General features: G+C 38.3%; 1 protein-coding gene across 1 annotated transcript in view; it reads left to right on the plus strand.

Moving 5' to 3' along the window:
* LOC111147134 (heparan sulfate 6-O-sulfotransferase 3) overlaps positions 1 to 26,038 on the plus strand; it is a 688,722-nt gene that overhangs the window by 21,627 nt on the left and 641,057 nt on the right. The gene's annotated exons all lie outside the window — the stretch shown is intronic.

Here is a 26,038-nt window from a genome sequence, read left to right on the forward strand (position 1 = left end):
TTAGGGGCATAGGGACTCCTGTGTAAGGAGGTCAGTGTGCAGCATTTGATGAAAGGTTAGGGAATATGAATTCCACTATCTTTATATTTCTCATTCAATCACAGTTATCAAGACATGGTTTTGTTCAACATTCTCTCTTTATGAAAGCAGTAATGGGAATAATATTTGTAAAGTTTTTTTGTCTAAAAGCATTTAAAAATTTTAAGCCTTGGTATCAAAGGGACTGAAATTCTATTATCTGCAGACTTCCCTTGTGAGGGACAGCTCTGTTCCTGTATTGCCAGACACAAGAGATTTTCCAGTGGACAGATAACCTCACAGGAAATAAGATCTTGAACATTGGCTGTGAGCTGGGCCCAGAACCTGGAAACAAACTGTGACTCAGCAGATCCTATGTCAGTATGTGAGTAGGTAGGTCTCTGAGAAATAGAGGTTTCTCAAGGAGACAGCTCTCATTCATAAAGGAGGGTTAGACTATTTTAAACCGCTGGGAGAAGGATGTGTTAGGGGATATATGATGATTTCCAGAAGTTTATACATTGCTTATACGTGGAAGGGGACTCATTCGTAGATAGATTGGGCTGTGTTATGTCTAAAGCTTGATTCTTCCCATGTGGGGAGAGCTGCTTCCATTTATTCAGGATCTGATATCTTCTTCTGTTCTGGAGAGAGGCTGAAGGCAGTATAATAAATTATACTGGTGTTCACGACTTTGAGGTATCAGGAAGGTCAAGAGGGACCAGGGACCAAGGGAGGGTTTTGGAATGAAGATCCAACAGTGGCCCAAGAAATGTAGACTAGAAAGGTACACATGGTGGTGGGTGCAATAACCAATATTCAAGTCCTTATACTTCAGGTTGAATAATAAAGCAACTCGGGGGGCATGGCTAATGCCCTGTTGATTAAAAAAAAAATTCTCTTTTTGGGTGGGAGAGAACAATCTGTTCGACTAAGATCCAATGTGAGTAGGTTGAAAGTGTTAGGTGCTGGCTAGGTGCTGGAAATATGAGGGGACTCAGACATCGTCCCTGTTCTCAAGGACCTTACAGACAGACTTAACACTGGACAGTTTTTGATTGTTCCAAGGGATATGCTGGGACAGGTCAAGTAGGGACATGGTCAGGAGAGAGGTGTGGTCTGTGAAGATAGGAAAGACTTCCTGGAGGAAATGGAGTAACTAGAAAGGGCGACCAGAACTTAGGATAATGACTGGCTAATTTTGCCAAGGGTATGGTGAAGACCTCAAAAGTTATGATCCAGGAACCATGCACAAGTTATTAACCTTGTTAGCGAACTCCTCCAAAATCATTTTTTACCATTTCTCACCCCTGTGGTCCCGGATGTGTTTCCATGACATGATGTTTGCTGCACTTTGACCAGTTATTAAGTTGTATCATAAGTGATTTTATTACTAAAAATGTCAGAAGTACCAAAGTTTATGAAAAATGATCAGATTTTTCTTTCAAATTAAAGAGAACTCAAGGTGACCTGTGGGATCTCTCTCACATTTGTGATGCTTTCTTAAGTGATACAAAGGGATAGATTTACAGTGTGTCCTGAAGGGAAAAGGCTGATTACCACATTTTTAGCATATATAATTAGGAACAGATGAACAATACTATTCAATTATCATATAGCTTAATTACTTGTGAATGTGCATATTAAGGTATATAACCTTCCTGGGCTAACGGCCTACCTCCAAAGACAATTTGAGGTGGATTACAGAATTAAAAGAGGACAATTAAAAATACAAATAAAACAAAAACCAATTAAAAGGAAAAGAAAAATATGTGTGTCAGGCATCTAAGTTTAATTCATTTGTGCAGTTAAACATGAACTTAAGCTTTTAATATCTTGGCTGCTAAGACAAAAAAAAATAAAATACTTAGAGAGCCTTTGTCATTGGGTTAAGTTTGTCTCAGGAAAAAAAAAAAAGACGACTTGGTTTTTCTGACCTCTGGAAGGAATTTATTGCTTAAAGGGACATGGGATGACATCATGAACAATGTTTTCCTGGTAGTTTTGCCAGAAATACAAAAACATTCTTCAAAGGGCCTTTACTTACATCAACTCTATCAAACAGAGATTTTGGTGTATCACTAATAAGGGATGGAAGAATATAATGAAAAAAATCTCATTTACTATAGTGACAATGATATAAAATACTTAGGAATGAGCTTTATTAGAGGATCACTGTGACCCACATAAATGAATGTACACACTTCCCTGGAGAGACACTTGAAGCATGAATGAACAGAGAAATGTTTTCTGATGGAAGAATGAATATTATAGACTGTAAACTTTTAGTAAATTAATTTATAAGTTTGAAAGTTAAAAAACTCCACAAGACTCTTTCTTAACAAAATCGTTCTAGAACACCCTGAAAGAAAAAAAAAAATCACAGGATACCGGAAATAGTACTAAAGAAGAAAAGTGATGCAGTGGAGTGAGTCTCAGATGTGTATCCGTATATCCCATGTTAGAAGCAATAATTCGTACCTTATAGATTGATGCCTAGCTAGGAAACGGAGAAATAGGACTTAAATAGGATGAGAAGCTCCAGAAACTGATATAATTGTTTTTGTGAATTGAATGTGGGATACAGTGTTGACCATAGAATATTAGGGGAAAAAATACTCACTTAGTAGCCAGATCCCCCAAAACCTTTAGAAACACAGCAAACTCTTGCAAGCCCACGTCTCATATTATACAATAAACTATGTTCCAGATGAACTCAATAGTTAAACGTAAAAATTAATATAAGCTTGAGGAGAATATAAAACTGGAGATCCTTATGTACCTCGGCCATAGGGATCCCTTCCAAAATAGGAAGAGATAAAAGAAAGCACAAGAAAAAACCCGAGAGAGTTATCTGTATTAAAAATGTGAAATGTGTGTCATAAAACCAACACAAGCAAAGTACAATGGGAAAGAAGAGCAGGGTTTCGTGGGTATGGATTGGAGGGAATACCAGCGACACACACCCTCCATTGTTAGATTAGATGACATTCCTGATTTATTTAGCCAAGGATGCAGGGTTTTATTGGGATGAGGAGGTCACACAGAGCTGGAGCAGGTGCAGCAGGTCCTCCTCTCTTCTGTTGGTGGAACTTCTAGTGAGCGGGCGTGTTGACCCTGTGCCATGGTGCTGTCCCCATGGGGTGGGGTCCTTCCCCAGCTGAGGAGCTCAAGCCTGGCTGTCCCCTCAGCTCTTTTACACTCACGGTCTAAATCACCATCCAGTGTCAATTCACACAAAAATAGATGCACTTAAATGAGAGGAGATGTTTGCACAACAGATCAGGCTCTCCTGGTTCTTGAGCCAGACTCGACCTCTTCAAGGTCACTGCTTTGTCTCCGGGGGAGAAGCCGACTCAGAGGCCAGTTGTCACTGAGCAGCATCTTTGTTCCTTGCTTTCCAGGACCTCAGAAAGCGCAGTCTCCAGTAAACAGACTGGGAAAAAGCATTTGAAGAATGACAGGAAGGGATTAATGACTTTCTTAAAGGCATTCAAAAACGGGTAGAAAAACTATTACATTCTTAATAGATGATAGGACAAAACCATGTACAGAGAATTTTCTCATTAAGAACCCCAGTTAGTAGGTAAGTAACTCGGAAAATACTAACCTCATCAGTAAGCAATGCAACTAAAATATAAATTAAAAAACCCCATCACTTATACCTACTAAATTAGTAAACATTAAAAAATATAGGCATAATATCCAGTGTTCGTGAAATTGTAGTGAAACATGGCAAGTTTGCAACCTTCCATTGCTGATTTTTGGAACATAATCTGACTATATATCAGGAAGCAAAAACTAGCCGTGGATATTTGTACTAGGAATCTCCACTTTGGGAATTTATCTTAAGGAAGTAATTCAAGAGAATAAAAAAAACTCCGACTAACATAGTTCTTCCACCATTATATATAATGGCAAAGAAATGGAAAGCCAGGGAGTACCTAGGAAATTAAATGGTAGGGGAATGGTAGGTTAAACTGTGGTACAATGAATCGATGGAATATTTTGTCCCCATTAAAATGATAATTACGAAGATCAGTGTATTAGGAAAATTTGAGGCATTGTTAAATTAAAGAAGACACAAAATAGTATCTGTTCAGGGATCAGCATTGTATCCCTCCTATAAAATTTTACAAGGGAGCATAATAAAAAAAAGAATTTTGTGAAACAGTGGGTAATTTTAGTTTTATTCCTAGTTTCTTTATTATTAAAAGTGGCATGGAGTAGTGATTAAATAGATTGCTAGGTACAGTTACAAGTTCTACTTACTACCTGTATGGAAAGTTACTTACCATTTCTGTGCCTCAGTTTGCTCCTCTGTAAAATGGGGATAATAATAGTGCCTAATTATAGAATTGGCAAGATTATGTGTTAATATTTATAAAGTGCTTAGAAAAGTACCTGGTACATATAAAACACTATGTCAGTATTAGCAGTTAGTATAATGTTGATGCTAAGATATAAAAGGGTATAAAACCCGCCAAATGAACAAAACTTCATTATCACAAGACATCATCATCCAAGGCTTAGTAAGTAGACATTGGCTTCTCATAAGTCATGTAGAGAGCACAGCTGTTGCCACTGGACTGTGACTTCCTTTAGTATAAGGACTCCAATTGTACCCATGTCTACAACATGCTGGTTCATGGTAGGCAATCAATAAATTTTTTTTTTTGGATTGATTGTCAAGATCTGTGGCTTTTTGGTGGTCTTGCTGAATAGTTAGCCAGGGTTTAGGTAACCACAGCAATCGTTCCTCCTTAACTTGTGATGCCCTGAGGCCTTACCTCCCTTCTTCCCTCCATCTCTTTGTCTTTGTTCAGTGTTCTAGTATATCAGGACTCAGTTCAGGCATTGAGGTTGGATCAGGAGCTCTTTCGTGGCACAGACATGGAACCCTGCATCTGTTACAGCATTTCTCATACCACGTTTTTGCGTTTGTTGGAGCTCACCCTACTTCCACACGACAGAAGCCAATCTAATTAGCTCACGCCAGAAAGCAATGTTTATTTAGGATGTCAGCAGGCCACAGCAATATCTCTGGAAGGCAGATAGTAGAATAATAGATGTCTGGAAGAGCCTTGAGAATCTGATCAGCTTCGGGAACTGGGCAGCTGGAATGCATGACGTCATTGACGTGACTACATAGTCCCTTTATTCATTGACTTCCTTTACACTGCTGCTATCTAGCTCACTTCTTATAGGCCTAATTATACATTTTTTGGCTGTGAAATCTGATCGGCCTACCTTACCTGATGCAACTGGGGTGGGGGCGGAGGGAAGAGTATCATGGTGTTGAGGTCCACCGGGCTCTCCTGATCAGTCGAGATGTAGCCTATTGTTCTTGAGAAAGGAACAACAGCAGGGCAGACTCCCCAAAATATGCTAGTGGATAGCAGTCTCCCTTTCCCCACTTGATTCCCAAACCATAAATTTTTCAAAGGCAGTTGAGTATCTCATTCATCTAAGTATTCTAGGCAACTGGCCTGGTGTCAGGCATGCAGAAAGTGCTCAATATACATTTATTGAACTGAGCTTTCTAAATTGCAGTAAATTTTCCAACGAATGCCTGCAAATCACCATTTTACAACGTTGATTAAAGAGGAGGGCTGGAGAAGTGGAGGTGGCAGAACCCTCACCTTGCTATGATTTTGTGGGTCCCTGAGTTGTATTCTCACTGTTCTATTTGTGCAGAGAGACTCAGGGGACTTGAAGGTAGGTAAGACTGTATGTAAGGATTGATGGGAGTTAATATGAAGTCATGGGAAAAGCATGAGTTTTGGAGCATACTAATTAATTTTGACCCTGAGGTTTATCATTTATTACATATATGAACTTGAGAAAGTCCTTAATTTCTCTTAGCCTCACTTTACTCATCTGTAAAATGAGATAGAGAATTTAACCATGTTTAAAAAATTGAGTATTAAATGGGAGTATGAAATGCTATTTCTAGGACGCAGTAGGTATTAGTAACGTAATTCCCTTCCCTTTCTCTTTCCTTGCTTCTTACCTCCTTAAGTGCTTTGAGAGTTATTCTGAATGGAGTCCTAAGAGTCCTGATTTTTGTAGCATGAAAGAGACTGTTTGGGCCTGAATATTTCATAAGACAAGAACTTCCAGGAAAATGCTAAATGGATTAACATTGTAAGTTGCCCCCTGTGGTTTAAACATATCAAAATAATAGCAGAAGAATTACAAAAATCATAATAAGCATCACAAAGGGAAAATAACCTTTGAAAATAATAAATGAAGATTTAAAATAAAAAACCAGATCTCACTGTGAAAGTATTTTAACACCAAAGAGGAAGAACATATTTGCAGGACCAGGTTTTTGCACCAGTAATTGTGGGAAACAAATATCAAGAATCACAAAGAGATAAGATTGAGTGATGATATTCACTTGAGAAAATAGAAAAGAAGACATAATGTTTATAAAAATAGACAGTGATGATGAATGACTGCAGCACATGGAAATGCTACAGAAATACCAGAAAACAAGATAGGCTACAAAGTATAGGTTTAGAGCACTTGAGTAAAGATTTACATTTGTTGTAAACTGTAATGCTAAGAGATTGAGTTAAAAACATGTAATAGATGGAATGAATATAGAAAATAGATTGAGATAAATCTGTGAAGAATATTATGGATTGGATTGTGTCCCCCACCAAAATTCATATGTTGGAGTCCTAACCCTGGTACCTCAGAATGTGATTTATTTGGAGATGGGGACTTTAAAGAGGCAATTAAGGTTAAATGAGTCATTGGAGTGGGCTCTAATCCAATGTGACTTACAAGAAGAGGAGATTGGGACACAGACAAACACACAGGCTAGGCTTATGCAAAGACAGAGGGAGAAGCTGGCTTTTGACAGCCAAAGAAAAAGACTTCAGGATGAAACCAACCCTGCCAACACCTTGATCTTAAACATTTAGCCTTTAGAACCATGAGGAACCATGTTTTTGTTGTTTAATTCACCTAATCTATGCTACTTTGTTATGGCAGCCCTGGCTAACTAATACAGACACAAAAATGTTGGAGAATCAACATGAAAACCACAGGGAGGAAGTGGAGACTTCTTTTTTGTTCTAAGAAGATTTTATTTATTTATTTGAGAGCGAGCGAGTGAGCATAAGCATGAGTGGAATGGGAAGGGGGAAGAGACCCAGAGGGAGAAGCAGATTTGGGGAGGGAGCCCAACTCGGGGCTCCATCCCAGGACCCATGAGATCATGACCTGAGTGGAAGGCAGACGCTTAACCAACAGAGCTACCCAGGCACCCTAGGAAGTAGAAACTTCTAACCTAGAAAAGGAGAAATCATAAAAGTAGAACTAGGAAAAATTGAAATTCTTTCAATCAATATTTAACAGTGTTAGAGATGCTTGCCACAGGACCATGAGTGGAAAAAATATGAAGGACTAGATGAATAACTGATGTCATTAAATGCATACATGATTATGTATATAGACCGTAAGAAATCACAAAAAACTATTGTTGTAATAGAGTTCTGCACATTGTAACACAAAACATATCCCTAGTCTCTAGTGCTTCATGTACCTATAAAATTAATCTCTTTATAAGTAGTAAAATAGCATTAAATAACTGCCAATTAATTTAATGCAGGATATGAAAGCTATTTAAAGGAATTTAAAATAATGGAAGAAAAACGGAAAAAAAGTAATGTTTTAAATGGAACTGGGAAAAAGAGAGTAGTATTTTATTCAGGAATGATTTTACTAAGTGTCCAAATGATTTTACTATCTCTTTATTGAATGGAATGAAACATAATAGATATTGGTACACTTTGTAAATTATAAAGATTTGGATGCTATATATTGTCTTATTACTAGAGTTTAGGATAGCAAAATTGAGACTCAGGAATTTTAGGGAAAAGTCGATTTTAAAATGGTCTAAAATCCTTAAGGATTGAGATCAACAAAGAATGCCTGGTGCTCAGTGATCAATCATCTTGACCCTTGATTTAATGAGATTTGCACTGGATCTCTTCCATTCTCTATTAGAGAGTAAGATTCATCTTGAAGACCGTGGAGCCAGAGGGCTCATTCATATATTATCTGAGTGTCTTTAGGCAGTTACATAATAATGCTGCTCACTTTTCACTCTGTAAAATGGGGCGAAGGTTGTCATGAGGACTAATGAGTTCTGAAATATTACATAAAGATTAAAATTACTTTCACAGCTGTTTTCAGCATTAAATAGAATAGCAAAAACAAACAAACAAACAAACAAACAAACTCTTCCACCACAGGGGTCTATTAAAGACTGAATTGTGGGGGAACCTAGGTGGCTCAGCCATTTGAGTGTCTGCCTTTGGCTCAGGTCATGATCCTAGGATCCTAGGATCCAGCTCCACGTCTGGCTCCCTGCTCTGTGGGGAGTCTGCTTCTCCCTCTCCCTCTGCCCCTCACCCCTGTTTATGCTTGCTCTTTCTCTCTCAAATAAATAAATACAATCTTTAAGAAAAAATAAAGCCTGACTTGTGTCCTCTTTCCTGGAAAATAAGTTGGAGTATTAATTCCTAGAATGTCAGAATATGACTTTAGTTGGAAAGAGTGTGGTTATAGGTATAATATTCGTTTAAGATGAGGTCATACTAGAGTCAGGTGGGCCCCCTAATGCAATATAGCTGGTGTCCTTGGGGGAGGATGGCCATGTGAATGAAGACAGAGACACACGTATGACAACAAAGGCAAAGATCGGAGTCATGGAGCTATAAGCAAAGGAATGCCCAAGAACCCAAACACCAGGAGCTATAAGGAGGGCAAGGCATGATTTTCCCTACAGATTTCAGAGGGAGCAAGGTTCTGCTGACACTTGATTTCAGATTCCTGGCCTCCAGAACTGTGAGAGAATAAATTTCTATTGTTTTTAAGCCACCCCAATTTATGGTACTTTATTACAAGAGCCCTAGGAAATGAATTCAAGGACTATGCAGTTTTTGCAGTAATTTAAGGCATATTTTTGAATATTTTAAGGATATGAAAAAGGCTCACAATATATTAATCATTGAAAGAATCAGTTCATAAAATATTCTGTATACTCTGACTCTTATTTTCTAAAAATATATAAATGTATGTATGTATATTCCTCTGATTTTTTTCTATGCATCATATTGTTATAAATAGTTTCCTCTTGTTAGGGGCATTTTGGACAACTTATTTCCTTCATTATATTTTTCTGAATTTTTCAGATTTTATCTGGACACAAAAATCTATAAATGTTATCTTTTTTGAAGAAAAATGTATTTTACTTGGTACTGTCTTCCGGTGACTTAGACAGCTGTGCTTCTTCATGAAAAGTATCGATAATAAGCATTTTTTTTTCCAGTTTAAATTTCTATGCATGGAGCTCAGCAGAAGCATTACCAGCTCTGGCACATAAAGGGCCTAATATGGACAAATCGGTTAGTTGTATAAAATATGGAAGGCTGACATAGCTAAGGGACATATATTACAAAAGCAGTAAAGCTTCATCTGGAAACTGGATAGGGTTTGGGATAAATACAGGAAGTTCCAAAGCTAATGGAGATCCATTGACCTATAATGAAAGTATCTGGTCTGGGCTGAATGGGAAAAGTGATTAATAAACCTTGGCCACCAAGAATTTCATTTCCCAAATCTCAAACCTCCTAAAAATAGATACTGTTAAAACTGGTCACACAGGATTTAGATTCGTTTGCACACCTCTCAAAGAATATTTTGAATTATTTTTAAGTATATTCCCAATTATGCTAGGGTTTTAAAAATGCCCTCATTTCCCTATGGGGTTTTAAAAGTATGCAATTTCAGAGTTGCTGATTTACTAATACTTTGAATTTATGTGTATTTAATTTAGCTGAATTAAGATATACCCAAGCAGGTAGTTTTTATGGGCTCCTCAGTACAGTTTATTAGAGGTTTATTAAGGAGTCAAGCAAATGTAGAGAAAAGCTAAGATTATTGGAAGTGAGGTCACTGAGAGGTGTAGAATGGAAATGTCTGCAGAAAATGCCTACTCTTATTGCTATATTTGATTATAATGTGTGTGCACATGACACCTTGTGGTCATTCTTCCCTCTGGGCAGCTAGAACCTCTCTGATGCTACCGAAGAGTGGAGAAAGCAAATGGGGCAGCAAATGGCCACAAGTGCTAATAGCCCAGGCTAGTTCATAACAGCCACCTAAAGAGTGAGCTCAAATCCCTGCCAGCCTGAGGTCTCTTCCAGTAGCAGTAGTTATGAGTAAGACATGACAGACTCACGAACACTTGGCTTATTTATATTGGCTCTGGTCACTCTATTTGGAGGAAGAGCTGGCCTTGAGCTCCCAAACTTTTCCAGCTACTGGATTCTCTGAGTCATCTCTCATTTATTACCTAATCCCTTCCCCAAACGAACTCACTTTTGTTCAGTACTTAAGCCCTCCTACAATCCATCCGAAACTTAATGATGAACCCATAAGACTATGTTACTTCATATCGATTACTTACTATTGCTTTATATACTGTGATTTTTATCCTTTGTGATGTCATTAGCATGAGAAGAGAGTCTCAATACCATGGAAATGAGGAGCCATGTTTGTACAATCTACTGTCACCCAACATTTTGTTCCCTTTGGTCATACTAACTTACACAGTTTCTTTTTCAGTAGCTGAAAAATGTAAAGCATTTCCTATCATCTGGCTATTGTAGGAGATTTACATGCTGGTAATTTCTTTAATCATCAGAATAACCCTTTCAAATACAGCTACTATTTTATTACTATTATTATCCCTATTTTGTAGATGAAATAGAGGCACAGAGAGAAATTTGCTTGAGGTCACAAAGATGGGAAATGGTCGATCCAGGATTTGATTTCCAGAGCGCATACATTTACTTATATGCATTTGCATTTGATCTCAAAAGCTCAGACACTTAGCTATATGCATTTGCTTTTTCCAGTTATGTCTTTTCAGTTATATCTTCAGTTATCACAAGAAAACATTCAAAGACATGTTCTTCTTAATCTATAATTGCAGTGTATTTCTATTAATGTAATCTCATGATTATACTTTTGCAAACCTTCTAGCCAGATATATATATATGTATATATATATTTTTTTTTTTTTCAGCTTAGCTTAATGTATTTTCCCATTCACACTGTTGTATGGGAAATTACACCAATGCAATGGTAACCTCCTAAAAGGAGACCAATGAAAAGTAAGTCTCATGGACAAAATTAAGATGCTCTAATCATATGGTTTACTGAGACAGTTTAAGACATGTAATAAAAATCAAGAGGAGTAATGTGGGGTAAGTTAAGGCACTTAGGGTAGTATGCAAATGAGTGAAAGGAAACCCACTCCCTAAATTCTGGGGTATACAATGTTCATCTATCATGTCTCTTTCCTGAATCAACCATCCAAATTGGTCGTGTGGTTAAGAGGATTGTGGTGGTTAAGAGGATGAGAGTGGGGTTTGAGGAAGAAGTCTCAACATACAGATGGAAGGTGTCTCAGGGGACATACTTGCTCTGTCAGGGAAATTGAAGGGAAAGCACACCTGCCAGTAACTTTGGCTTACTAATTAGTCTGCTGAACATATTTGGGTTTTATTTGTGTTCTTCTGTAGAGAGCACTTCCTCAGCTAGAGTTGAGCCACATTAAAAAGCTGATTTAAGGATAACATGGTTGTCGCTCCAAAAGGATGTGTTTTTACATTAAGACTTTAGTCTTTCTCAACCTTCTTCTTTTTTAAAAAAAATATTTATTTTTTGGCAGAAGGGAGAGAGAGAGAGAGAGAGAGAGAGCGCGCACAAGCAAGAGGTGCAGAGGAAGAGGGAAAGAGAATCCTAAGCAGACTCTATGCTAAGCACTGAGCCTGACATGGCTTAATCTCATGATGCTGAGATCATGAACTAAGCCAAAACCCCATTAGATGCTCAAGTGACTGCTCCACTGAGGTGCCCCTTTTCTCAGCCTTCTAATTGAAAGTAATACCCTTACTCATTCCATCATATCTTCCATTTATTCCATCTTTAACATGTCTTACGGGTTACTAACTTACTGTTTATATTAAACACATCATGTGCCTATGTCTCACAAGCTACTAGGAATCCTATGCACTAATGCATCCTATGAATTTTGCCTTTTTTTCTTAAGCTATTAGTTTACTTCTTACCCATGTGTAACATTTTTTTAGTTCTATACATTCTATTTGTTTTGCTTGCCTGTTTTAGAATAATTGAGTATTCTTACAGAATAGAACAAGCATTTATTAATCAAGGGAAATAGATTTCCTCACCTCCCATCAACTGGTGAGTAAAAAATATTCAGATTCAACAGAGAGGGCATTGGACAAATGGTCTTGTGATTGGGGGACTTCTGGGTGGAAGTATCTGAAAAGGTTTTGGAAAAGGGAGAATTGGAGCCAATGCTCAGGCTCTTCACATCAGTTAGTTTGTTTTGAACTGCTTCATGTCAACTATGAGAATATTCTGTCACCCTTACAGAGATATAAATAACTGTCAAAGAAATTTCTCATCTAGTTTCCATCACTGAGGAAAGCCATTCTTGGAAATCTGGCATTGAGTGTGACTAGAGTACATGTAAATTCTCTTCCCTTGAAGGGGTCTGGAATTATCAACTAGGGTTTATTGCCAAAGGAATTTTGGCATGATCTTATTTTTGAAAAGGATAGGGCTGTGGGTTTTGATTGTCTCGATACTCAGCTATCTCTTGATTTTCATGAGAGAAGGATGCAGATGAAAGATTTATATGATGCAAAAGTCTAGAAATCTAGTTTGCTGAGAATTCAAAATACTGTAGATAAAGCTCCTCTGTTATGCCTCCCTCTTGGAAACATTATAGGAAAGGACCAACTGGTTGTTTCAGAAAATTAAAAGGTCAGAGTTCATTGAAATGTTAGTTGTTGTGTGCATGGGCCGATTAGGTGGTTTGGCTGATAGCATAAGGTTAAGCCTGTTGAAGATCATATATTTAAGTTCTCATATTTGTCGTATAGGGACTGAATCATCCCAGATATTAAAAAGAAAAGAAAGTAAAACATTCAGGAGCTTTCCTTAATAGTTTTTAGAAGTGGGTCTTATTGCTCTCTTGATGGCAGTTTCTAGCCCGTTGTTCCACTGAATTGCTAGGAATAGCGATTTTAGGTATGAAGTTATTAACCATCTCAAGAGGGTCATCCTTTAGGACAAGGAGACCATTGGGGACTTGAATGGAAGAACTGATCCCAGACATTAAAGGTTGCTAGAGACAACATTATTTAGCCATCTTTTCTGGCAGGTGGGCCCACCAGTCTGCTTCCTGATTTTGACACTCCTCATTCCTTGTTTAATTGAATAGATGTGAAATAAGTAACTAAAATGAGAGGGGTGCCTGGGTGGCTCAGTGGGTTAAGCCTCTGCCTTCGACTCAGGTCATGATCTCAGGGTCTTGGGATCAAACCCCGCATCGGGCTCTCTGCTCAGCAGGGAGCCTGCTTCCCTCTCTCTCTCTGCCTACTTGTGATCTCTCTCTGTCAAATAAATAAAATTAAAAAAAATTTTAAAAAATGAGATAAAAGCGAGAAACAGGTATTGCTTTATTCACTTTCAGTAATGGAAAGTATAAGCAACTTTGACCTAAAAAGCCCTAAGCATCTAAAGTCAGTGAGAATGGATAAATATTTGGTATGGTGTTTGGAATTACCTTGGAATTCTACTCCTGAGCTAGAGGCCCATGGGTTACGTGGTAAACATATATTTTGCTAATCCAGTGATTCATCTGCACTAAAACATGGTGGATATAAGCAGTTTCCTCACCTAAGCACACTTCATTGCCGACTGCCTATTAAAGATCCTTGCTTTTGATGACAGAATACAAATAAGTAGTGATAGGGAGTATAGAGTGGTGATAAACAACACAGCTTATAAGAGGTTTTATGTACAGTCTGTTATCAATGATACTCCATTGTAGAGTATCATTTAGTCTGATCAATGTAGTGCTATACCAGATTCATAGAGGATATTTCACTGTATCACATTCTGCCATAGGTAGGAAAGTGGGAGAAAACAGAGGGTAACTCGAGAAATTAGGATTTGAAATTAAGTATGGAGCTGGCAATTTTAAGTAAAGGTCTAGTGGCTACCTGGGTCATGTTAGAAATATTTCTGAATGTTTATTTTTAATTTCTGTTGCATCTATTCCAACAGTGTTGGGGGTGGCATGCCATGAAAAGTTACACAAAAATCTGTTACATCAGGGATAAAGAGCAAGATATAATAATGAAGGAAGAAATTGGTTTTAATAGAAAAATGTGGGTTAAGCATAGTTATTATAATTGGGGAAAATATTTGTTTCCATGTTTCTTGGAGTCATGACCCAAACGGAAACATAATGAGTTAAATAACTCTTCTTGTTTAAAAGTAGGGAATACACTAGTGTGTTGGGAGAAAGCTTTCATCTGGCCCCAAATTCTAAGAAGAATTTATTGCATTGATCTTAAGGAGCATTAAGCTTTATAAACCAATCTCATTTCCAGTTCCATCTTATTTGCTTAACTTTATTAACCCATTGCTCCATCTCTCCTACTTACCTTAAAATTATTTCATCATGCTATATTTTTATAACTTTGTAAGCCACCCAAATCTGACATAGGATAAAGGTACAGTGTAAACAAAGTAAAATAAGCAAGGTGATAGTACAACCTTCAATTGCAATTTCTGTAACATCTGTGACCTCATTTAATATGGTCATTTACAACTGACCATTACACAAGTAACAGCATGTGGTCAAGGTTCTTTTGGGACATTTAAGGCAGTGACTGTGTCTATTTAATTTTAGTTCTGCGAGGAGATGTGCTTCCTTCCTTTCTGATGTCTCCAGATTTCACTTCCACTCTACCCGCTTGTCGACTTCAAGCAGACTGTTAATCTCTTAGCCTCTCTTTTTCCTCTGCAACTGCCAATCAGTCCCCTCTTGACCTCTATTCCTTTCCAGTTGACTCGGGACCATGTTATTGGTCACTGAAGCTCTTCCTTCGCCAGCATCTTTAGCCATGCGACACGTGTCCTTCTGCTTCACTTCCCCCTGCGAAATCTGGAATGGGGCTGATGCTCTAGTTTACTTCCTCTCTCTTGACCCTGTCTGCTGACTCCTACTGCGGCACCTGTGTGGCTCAGTCGGTTGAGTGTCTGGCTCTTGATTTCTGCTCAGGTTGTGGTCTCCAGGTCATGGGATCGAGCCCCATGTCAGGCTCTGCTCAGCATGGTGTCTGCTTGTTCCCCTCTCTCTCCCAACTTGCCCTTGTGTGTGCACGCTCTCTCTCTCTCTCTCTCAACTAAATAAATAAATAAATAAATGTCTTAAAACAAAATAAACAAAAACAAACTACACAACTGTTCAGGTGGTTGTCCTAACATTATCATGGAATTCTGGCTCGTCTGAGCGTCCTGGCCATCCTTATACTTGTTCTCTCATTAGTCATGGACTCGAAGTTTCACATCTGCAGGCTCCCCCTTGAGCCTCTGCCCTCTAAGTCCTACTTTGTTTTCTTCTGCTTCGAGAAAATTGGGTCCATCATGGTTATTTCTTCCCACTTCCACTTAAAAATTTAATTGCGTTTCACCCACCTTTATCCTGTTTCCTCCAGTTAAAGACGATGAAGTGTCTGGCTCTCCACTTACTAGCAGACCACCCACCCAAGCCCTTGCTTTGGTCTCCCAGCTCCTCTGGGCACTTGCTCTGCCAACAATGACCCTTCTTGAACTGGCCACCTCTGCAGCCCCAATGTTTCCTTTCTTTGAAAGGATCTCAGGTGTCTCTCTTCCTGAAAACATGAATAACAACAACAGCTCTTGGCTGAGCAGAAGTTTCGCTCTGTTCAGGACATTCCAACTTCTTCATGTGTCTGTGCTTGCTGTCAGGCTTCTTACTATGTCCCCACTCATCAGTGGACCACAGGTGGACTTCAGCCTCAGCCACTCCAGTAAACTTGCCCTTGCTAAGGTCGCTGGCGATATCTGAATGGGTTGATTCCTGGTTGAAGCTATCTTTTAGTTACCAGGTTTTCCCAGTTCTTCTTCTGTCTCTCTGACTATTCCCTTTCTGGTTTTTCTGGAGTTCTCATTTTTCCTTCAGATGCCCTTCAAACATTGGTGTTATTTAGATGCACGTCCTTAGTTCCTCTCTTATTCTTGACACTCTCTTTGGAAAGATCTTACATTTCTTTGTGGTTTCATCAACCCCTTGTGTGCTTGTTGGTTAATGGGGAAGCTGAGTCAGACCACCTTGACTCGCAGTGTTCTGGTGATTTGGACTGTTCTAGAGTGAGAGCCTGGGGAAGCAAGAGGAGGGGACAGCTAGCATCTTCCTGGAGGTTTTGAAGTAAGACCCCAACATCTGCTGCAGCAGAATCATGTAAATAAATTTACTCAGCCTCATCCCTGAGTTTCTGAGTCACTATGTTGAGGGTGGGGCCTGGGAGCCTGTATTGTCAAAAAATTCCCAAGTTACTTCTGATGCACATTTATTGAGTGCTTACTGCATATCAGGTACTGTGCTCTGTTAGGAAAACCAACATTTTGTTATGGAAATTAAAAGTCTTATCTGTATTCTCTAGTTAAAGGTAAGCTTTGTGGCTGCAGGAATACCCAGAGGCAGGATCAGAGCTTTCTTCTAAAAGCAGATTTGAATGTTCTTATAACTAATAAAGTTGATTAATTATTAGGTTTTGTCTCATGAAGAGCTAGCAGTGTGGTGGCCCAGAATATTTTGGGGGTTTTCTGGTTTTCTGTCCCAGAGATGCCCTCTCATGGACAGTCTCTGACTTTGGGGCATGTTGTGTCATGATGAGTGTATGGTGGGTTAGCCTTAAAGTGTATCCTGGGATAATCAGATGGAAGAAGTTAATCGTATAATCCAGATGTCAGCCGAGGTGTTCCTCCCTATCTGGTTTTTCCAGAAGAGTGCTCAATGGTATTGCCTCACTTGGGTGCAAAGCCCAGTTCCTTCAAGTTCCCCAAACCCCCATTTCCTTTTGTTGGCTTCCTGGAGATTTGGGGGTTCAGAGATTGGGGGAAATTATCTTATACCTGACAGCCTTTCTTTGTCTCCAAATTCTCTCTTTTCCCTGCTTCTTCTTCTTTGTCTGTCCTCCCTCATCCCCATTCCCTCTCTCGGCTAGGAGCTACACATATTCCCCTCTTGATTTGACATAGAGAGCACAATAATGGTCATCTTAAAATTTAAATGCACTTGGGATCTTTTCCTTCATTCAAAAAGGTTTAGCAAAGTATTAATTTTTTTGTCTTCTTTCTCCAAGGAATTCTGGAAATAATTTTTTTTTGTCGCACTTTTAAGATGTCTTCTTCAAAACTGTTTCTTAAACATGACAGTTTCGGTGGTGTTATAGGCAATATTGTGAGTGGTTTATTCTGGCCGTGATTGTTCGGTTTCTGAAAGAAAACCATTTCTTGCTTCTTAAGGAGGATTTTATGGCAGGCAAGTTTGCATACAGATAATCTAATAACTAAATTATAGAGGGTGGAAATAGCAACACGGTTTTGGTTGACATAATTTGGAGTTTGATTTGTCGAAACATGGTCTATTATGATTCTTGTAGGGATATTACAATCAACTCATTTAAAGTCCTTGGGATCAGTGTCTTTGTTAGTTTGTATGGAGCCAAGAATGGCTGGGAACTGAGAATCAAAGTTATTTTGGAGCAATTCATCTGATCTTTAAAAAATTCATCTGAATTGTTATCTTGAGTAGTTGAAATGGTCATATGTAAATAGTATATATTATGGCTTGAATCGTGTCTTCCCCAAATTCATATGTTGCAGTTCCAACACTCAGAATGTGACTTTATTTGGAGAGAGTGTTTTCCAAGAATGGCATTTTCCCTATGAGCCCGAAGACAGCCATCTCCAAGCCCATGGGGGAGGGCTGGGACAAATCCTTCCTCACAGGTTTCAGCAGGAACACAGCCCTACCAACACCTTGACCTCAGACTTCTAGCCTAGAGAATGTGAGATGGTACATTTCTGTTGCTTAAGCCCCCCAGTTTGTGGTACACTGTTATGGCAGCCCTAAAACACTAGTACAGTATGTTTCAAATTGCATTTCCTTATGTGGAATGTTAAACTGACTAATCTAGCTTCTCCGTTTGAAGGGACAATAACAGCAAAGAGTTTGAAAAATATTTCCACCAAAAATGAAGGCTATCCAGTTTTGGGGAGGATGATGGTAACTTTTTGGTAAATATAACAACTTATCCTAGGGTTGTCCAGATGTTATTTGTTAGGAAGTTTTTTAACAAAGAATTTAATTTTTAAAATTTTTATTTATTTTTAAAAGAATCTCTTTCTTTATTTGTGAGGAAGAGAGAGCATGAAAGGTGGGGAGGGGCAGAGGACAGAGGGACAAGCAGACCCCCCACTGGGCAGGGGACCTGCCCCCAGTGCAGGGCCCTATCCCAGGACCCCAGGATCATCACCTGAGCTGAGAGCTATCCAGGCACCCCTTGAAAAAGAATTTTAAAGGAGGTAATAGAACTGAGTTGCTTTGATTAAAAAAGCATATGTGTGCCTGGGACCTCTTCCCCTCTGGACGTCACCCACCCCTTTAGGTTGCCTGGAACCCTGGGCCTTGTAAGAGACAGTGGGACTACTCTTGGCGAGTAATTTGAATTGACCCAGAAGGAACCATTCTTGAGGGGTTAATTAGGCTCTTTGCGTGGATTAGGATTTGCTACTGTTGAAGCAAGTTATATTGTCCTCTAGGCAAAGTATCATTTCTGGGAAAGTCATTAATGATATATGCTGTCATGGGGAGAGGTTACCAGATCCCAGGTGGGGAAGGTCTTAGGGTCTATGAAACATGGGGTGAATCCCATGGGGAGGGATAAGTCACCTAACCAATCATGGTGAACTTGTCTTTCCCTAATTCCTTTTTCTTGAAGTAATGCCAAGAGCGACTATATCCCCAAATCTGCATTCATTATTGGTCCTATTGGTTAAGCCTTGGGCTTTTCAGTGAGCTCTGTAGTATTGCATTAAAAACTGCTTTATAAAAGGATTTACATTTAATGAATTTCTCTGCAGTTTTCTCTGAGCTCTTTATCCTGGCCTATCTAGTCTGGAACTTCCTCCTTCAATGATCACTGCTCTCAGATTTCCGACTTCCTCCTCTCTGAGGCCTCACTCTCTGTAATTATTGGAAATGTTCAATTCCCTGGTCTCCCAGTCCCTGAAATGCAGGGCTGTAACCCTGCAGCCTTGCTCAGCTGCATGCAGTTTTATTTTTTTATCATTTTTATTTGTTTTTTGTTTTTTATTATGTTATATTAGTCCCCATACAGTACACCACCAGTTTTCGATGTAGTATTCCATGATTCATTGCTTGCTTATAACACCCAGTGCTCCATGTAATGCATGCCCTTCTTAGTACCCATCACTGGGCTCACCCACATCCCCACCCCACTCCCTTCTAAAACTCTCCACTCGTTTTTTAAAGCCATGCCCTCACTTTCATCTTCCTCCCTGCAAGCAAGGGATTTGAGGGCCAGTGGACATCTGGACTTAGGTGAGCATCTTTCATGGGAAGTGTGCTGTTTTGATCTTCCTAGGGTCTCGTCACCTCACTCCCCTCAGCTTGCTTGCTTGTTTTCTTTCTTTCTTTAAAGATTTTATTTATTTATTTGACAGAGAGGGAGAGATCATAAGTAGGCACAGAGGCAGACAGAGAAGAGGGAGGGGGGAAGCAGGCTCCCTGCTGAGCAGAGAGCCCCGATGTGGGGCTCGATCCCAAGACCCTGGGATCAAGACCTGAGCCGAAGGCAGAGGCTTTAACCCACTGAGCTACCCAGGTGCCCCTCCCCTCAGCTTTTCATTAAAACCATCTTGATATCCTTTGTCAGGAACTGTACATCTTGGGCTAATCTGGAGGGGATCTGCCACGTTTGCACCAAACTCAAAACAAGTTCTTCACTGCATCTAAGAGAAGCATATATCTTACTTTACTAATTTAAGAACCTCTTCTATTCATTTAAACTGTTGCAGTGCCTTCTCCTTTAGATTGTTTCTCTTGGTTTATGAGCCCACTTAATGCATAGGATATTTTCCCTTTCAGATTATAAAAATCTTCCTGGTTTAACTGAAGAAATCTTTTTGCCATTTGCTATTGTTATTCTTTTCTTTTTTTAAAAAATTTTATTTATTTATTTGACAGACAGAAATCACAAATAGGCAGTGAGGCAGGCCGGGGGAGGGAGGGGAAGCAGGCTCCCTGCTGAGCAGAGAGCCCAATGATCGCAGGACCCTGGGATCATGACCTGAGCTGAAGGCAGAGGCTTTAACCCACTGAGACACCCAGGCGCCCCTATTCCTTTATTTTGTATCATATAAATTTATTATTGTAATTTTATTTATTTTATCTCGGGAAAGGATACTTAACATGAGGTCGCCCCTCTTAAAATTTTAAGTGTCTAATATATGATTGTTGACCATAGTGATGGTGTTTTAATGCAGATCTCTAGAGCTTGCTTATCTTGTTTGACTAAAACTATGCCTGTTGACTAGTACCTTCCATTTCCCCCTCCCCCAGTCCCCAGAAACACGGTTCCACTCTTGGAGTCTTTGAATCTATTTTAAATACCTCATGTAAGTGACATCATGCAACATTTGTCTTTCTGTGATTGCCTTATTTCACTCAGCATGATGTCTTATGGTTTCATCCACATTGTCACACATCGCAGAATTTCCTTTTTCTTTTTTAAAAAATTCTGAATAGTATTCCATGGTGTGTATATATACATATATTTATGGACGACACACACGCCAGTTTCTTTATCCATTCATTTGTCTATATGGATGGATGTTTGTGTTGTTTGCACACCTTGGCTGTCTTGCTCTTGTGAATTATGCTGCGAGGAACGTAGGAGTGCCAATCTCTCTTTGAGATCCTGATTTCCGTTCTTTTGGACAAATACCCAGAAGTGGGATTGGCGGATCATATGCTCGTTCTATTTTTAATTTTTTTGAGGAAACTTCGTACTGTTGTTTTTGACAGCGGCTGCACCATTTTGCATTCCCACCAACAGTGTGCGAGTATTCCAATTTCTCTACATCCTTGCCAATACTTTTTTTGTTTTATTGTAATAACCACCATACTGACACTTGTGAAGTGACATCTCATGGTGGTTTTGGTTGGCGTGTCCTTGATGATGAGTGACACTGAGCATTTTTCTGTGTTATGTCTCAGCTTATAGTTTTATATATTCTTCATGTTTGAATATCTCTTTCTAATTCTTTTAATATTCTACATAATAATTATTCTTTTTCACTTGTCTTACTTTTTACTCCCCCCCCCCTTTTTTTTTTTTCTTTTGTGCCCTGGTTTTACCTTCATTTATATTTCATTAATTTTCTATCTTTGATATTTTTTCTTTGGCTCTTGTCTTCTGATTATTATTTTTTACCCATTTATGTTTTAGGAGTATAATTCTTTTTCTCTTTATTTCTGAGGTTTTGGTTTTATCTATTTTATAGGTTTTAAATTTACAAATTCTTTGCATTGTAATCTGCCAAACATTTTCATGCAATTTATCTACTTCTTATTTTCCTATTACAGTCTTTTCTTTAACTTCTTTTATTATTATTTTTTTAAGATCATGGGCCCTAAGCATTTTGCTGGGGTTGAAAATTGCAAAAATATTTTTCTCAGTAATCACAGAGGTTGGATGTTTTTCTCCTGACTGTCCCTAACAATTATTCCTTTGAGTTTGTAGACTGTCTCTTCATTTCCCTTCAATGTTGATTCTCTAAGAGAAATAGTATCATTGATACCTGCAGAGTTGACTATGATACATTTCTTATCCAAGATTGATAATGGTCCTCTTTATGGAAAAGGCACATTTTTTTATTAGAATTGGTAAGGTTTTCTCTCCTTGTGTCCTATATTGGTCAACTGTTTATTAGGACCTGAATATTCTCAGAACTCTTCTCTCTGACACCAGCCCTGGGACCATCAAGTTGTTCAGCAGAGTGCCACATTACTCAAAGAAGAGGTCAGCTGGGGAAGGCCACCTCTGAGCTCTGGCTTTGCTGAGGAGACTTCCAGTGAGACCACCAGAGTCACGCTTCTGGAATCTGCTCTAACTTCATCTGCTTTATATGTTGGGTTGGACCTAGCACCTCTCTTATTAGTTAATGGGAGGATCCTGGCTGAAACTGTCCTCTTCCTTCATCTCACACTTTGGGGAATACATTGGCTGTGATTATCACCAACAGGCTCCCTTTTCTTTTCTTTCTTTCTTGCTTTCATTTTTTTTTTAAACATCAACTAGAATTATGGATGAATAGAAGTATGGATGACTGAAAATATACTTTAAAAATAGAAAGGTAGGGTGACTTAAAAATTGTGTTCTACTGAGGAAGAGTTGAGGGAGTTGTTTAGTCTAATTATAACAGGAACTGAAAGGAAATTTGCTTGCTATTGGCAGATATCCCTAGGGCTGTCATGGAAGAGAGGGTTGCTAATTAGGGCAGAACTAGATGCAATGGGTGGAATTTATAGGGAAACAGCTTTGGCTGTGTTTATGGAAGAAAACCAATTCAAATATGAAAGCTGTTTAGCTCCACAATATGCTGCTTCAAAGTGAACTGTGATAGGCCGATTTTATTAATTAATTATTTAATTAATTAAATGATTCCATCCATTTACAAGAGAGGAGAAAGAGAGAGAGAGAGACAGAGGGAGAGAGGCAGTGAGGGGATGGGTAGAGGGAGAGAGAGAATCTCAAGCAGGCTTCTTGCTGAGCATAGAACCTGACTTAGGGCTTGATCTCATGACCCTGAGATCATGACCTTAGCCAAAATCAAGAGTTGGACATTTAACTCACTGAGCCACCTGGGTGCCCCATGATAGGGTAACTTTAGAGGGAGAGTAGAAGGTTCTGTCTGTGATTCTTCGGCCTTATGTTTATTTTTACTTCTGACCTTGTATTGGATTTCATTGATCTGATTATCTTATTTCAAAGTAGGGTATTTGAATATGAAATGGGTTTCCTCAACTAATTTTATTATTATTTTTTTTTGATAATGAAAAGGAGATCCTTTCTTTTCAGCATCATCATTGGTTATATGTCACCATGCGGTGGTGGTTGTCCTTGGGTCCGATAGGATTCATTAAATGTCATAGGGTCACACTAAGCAAAAGGTGTGAGCATTGGATTGGAATAATTTTAGAGCTAATCCTTAGATTTCCAGAGGTTTATTTTATTTCAATTTACTCTAATAAGGATAAGTAATGTATAATAAAATGAATGATTTTATATGTTTATTGTGTGTTTTGATAACTATATACACCTGTGTAGTCAGTTCTTCAAAGTTCCTTCATGCCCCTCCTTTAAAGATTTTATTTATTTATTTGAAGGGGGGAAGGGCAGAGGGAGAAGGGGAGAGAAAATCCCAAGCAGACTCTGCTGAGCATGGAGCCCTATCTGGGGCTAGATCTCATGACCCTGAGATCATGACCTGAGCTGAAATCAAGTGGGCACTTAAACGACTGGGACTCGGGTACCCTTTCATACCCCGTTTTAATCGATTTTGTCCCCATCCTCACACTGATGGATCAACCACTTTCTGACTTCAGAAGATATGGATGAGTTTTGCCTCTTCTTGGGCTACATGTAAATCAAATCATGCAACATGTACTCATTTGTATCTGACTATCTTCACTCATCATAGTGTCTTGGATGTTCATCATTCATGATATTACAGGTACCAGTAGTTCGTTCTTTTTGTCATATTTCACTGTATGAATACCTAGTTCATCCATTGGCCCTTTTGGAGATTTTGGTTCTTGAAACCTAGAAGAACAATGCTAAACATTTCCAGGGATTTTGAATTCTGTATGTAGGCTTCCTCCTGACTTCATTACTTAACACTGTCACATTTTTGCTTTGTTTCACCTAATTTCACTGAAAGAAACAAGCAGATAATTGCTGTGCAATGTACAAGGCTAATGCAGTGTCTCGTTCATAGAAAGTCTTCAGTTAATGTGAACCCTCATGTTAGCAATGAACAGTTTACCTAGTTTTACCCCCAATTACTTTTTGTTCTAAACTTAAGTGGTATAGTGAATGTTTCAGTAAAATGAGTTTTAGAAACATTTAATAAAAACAGTTGTGGATTGCAGGAGAATCAAAATGTCTCTCCACCAAATCTGTGTTTTAGCCTTAAGTGTACAAAGTTATATTCCCTTTGGAATGAAGTAGACACTTGTATTTGTTACCACTTTGTAATAGCTAAACATGGGAGCCAACCTACTGTGTAGTAAGAGAATTTTTTAAAAGCTTGCATTTATTTATTTATTTATTTATTTATTATTGTGGGAGTGAGTGAGAGTGGGGGGGAGGGGCAGCAGGAGAGGGAGAGGAAGAAAGAGAATCTCAAGCAGACTCCCACACTGAGCGTGGAGCCTGACATGGGGCTCAATCCCAGGACCCTGAGATCGTGACCTGAGGCAAAGGCAGATGCTTAACTGACTGAGCCACCCAGGTGCCACAACTTTTGAAGAATATGTAATTACAGGGAAAGTACTCATGATATTATGTTAGCTTAAAAAATGATTTAGAACTCTAAATATAGAATAATTTTAAATTTATACATATAAAATATCTTTAAGTCGAATAGAAAAAAGATGAAGGAAACTTATTAAAATGATGGGGTTATTTCTAGGTATATGGGATGATGGGTGATTTTATTTAATTTATACTATTTTCTATTTTCTAAATTTAGTATAATCAGAATACATTATTTTATAATCAGAAAAAAAAAAAGAAATCTGTGACCTAGGTGATCTGCATCAACAATGAACTCTTTATATAATGCATTTCTATTTGACTGAGGAAATTTTCACTTGGGGATTTTTAACTGTAAATAGTTAAGAATGTGTTCTCTGTGCTAAAGGAAAAATTCTGATAAAGAAGCATTTCTTTTTCCTGGAAGTACTGGAGTGCCTTGGATATTAATATAATTTCTCTGAGTAATCATGTTAATAACTATGGTATGTAAAATAATTCCTACAGTATCTGACTGCTTATCCTCCTGGAACTGAACTGAAAGCATTAAATGAGCTCTCTTAGTAATGAAGGTCACAAATCAAAAGAAAGAATACATGAAAAAAGGATTAGAACAAAAAGAGCTAAAGCCATAACTCTACATCCCTGTTATGATGAATCCTATAATTTGACAAATGTCAGTGGGTAAAAAATGGCACTTAATGAATTAAGGATGAGCTGCTGTTCCCTATTGTCAGTTGGGAATAAAAAACTTTTTTCCTGAAAAACTGAAAGATTCAGCAAAAAAGCATATATAAATTAAAATAATTTGTTAGAGGTAAGCAAGTTTTTTTTTTTATAAATAATGTTCATAAGAAAGAGTAATTTTTCTTCTTGAGTTTTGCATAGGGCTTGCAGCATAAATAAGAATTTACAAAGTTGATGTATTTATTTTTACTTCTTGACTTAAAAAATAGTAATTTCCTGCCATGCGTTAGTAGCACTCTGCTCAGTGCTATGAAAAACACAAAAATAAGCAAGTAGTGCCACTGTTCATAAGCCACATAAAGTTTAGTCCACTTCTTGGGTGTGTCACTGGGGCCTTAAATGAAGTATCTATTTTGAGCCTGGAGAAATGAGTATTTTCAAATCTTACCATTATAATACTAGAAGAAAATGAAAGTGACAGCATCCATCAGTATAGTTCTCAATTGCCATTAAAATTAATGTTTAGGTCATTAAAAAGATGCATTTTATAAAAAATACGTGAAAATAATAGTATTTTTTTCCTCATTTATTTTTAGTAGTATTGTTATTTCCCACATTTGGATAGGTCATTCTCCTGGAAATCACTCTTTCTAAAGAAGTAATAATTTATTACTTTGCATCCAATTCCAGGATTAGTGTAAAAGCGAGACTGATTGGAAAGAATTTAGGATCAAGTCGGTACTTCTGAAGGCAGCGATTTCAATCCTCAG

Source organism: Enhydra lutris, unplaced genomic scaffold (genome assembly GCF_002288905.1).
Source record: "Enhydra lutris kenyoni isolate GAN:26980312 unplaced genomic scaffold, ASM228890v2 scaffoldscaffold15, whole genome shotgun sequence".
In the NCBI taxonomy this organism is placed as follows: domain Eukaryota; kingdom Metazoa; phylum Chordata; class Mammalia; order Carnivora; family Mustelidae; genus Enhydra; species Enhydra lutris.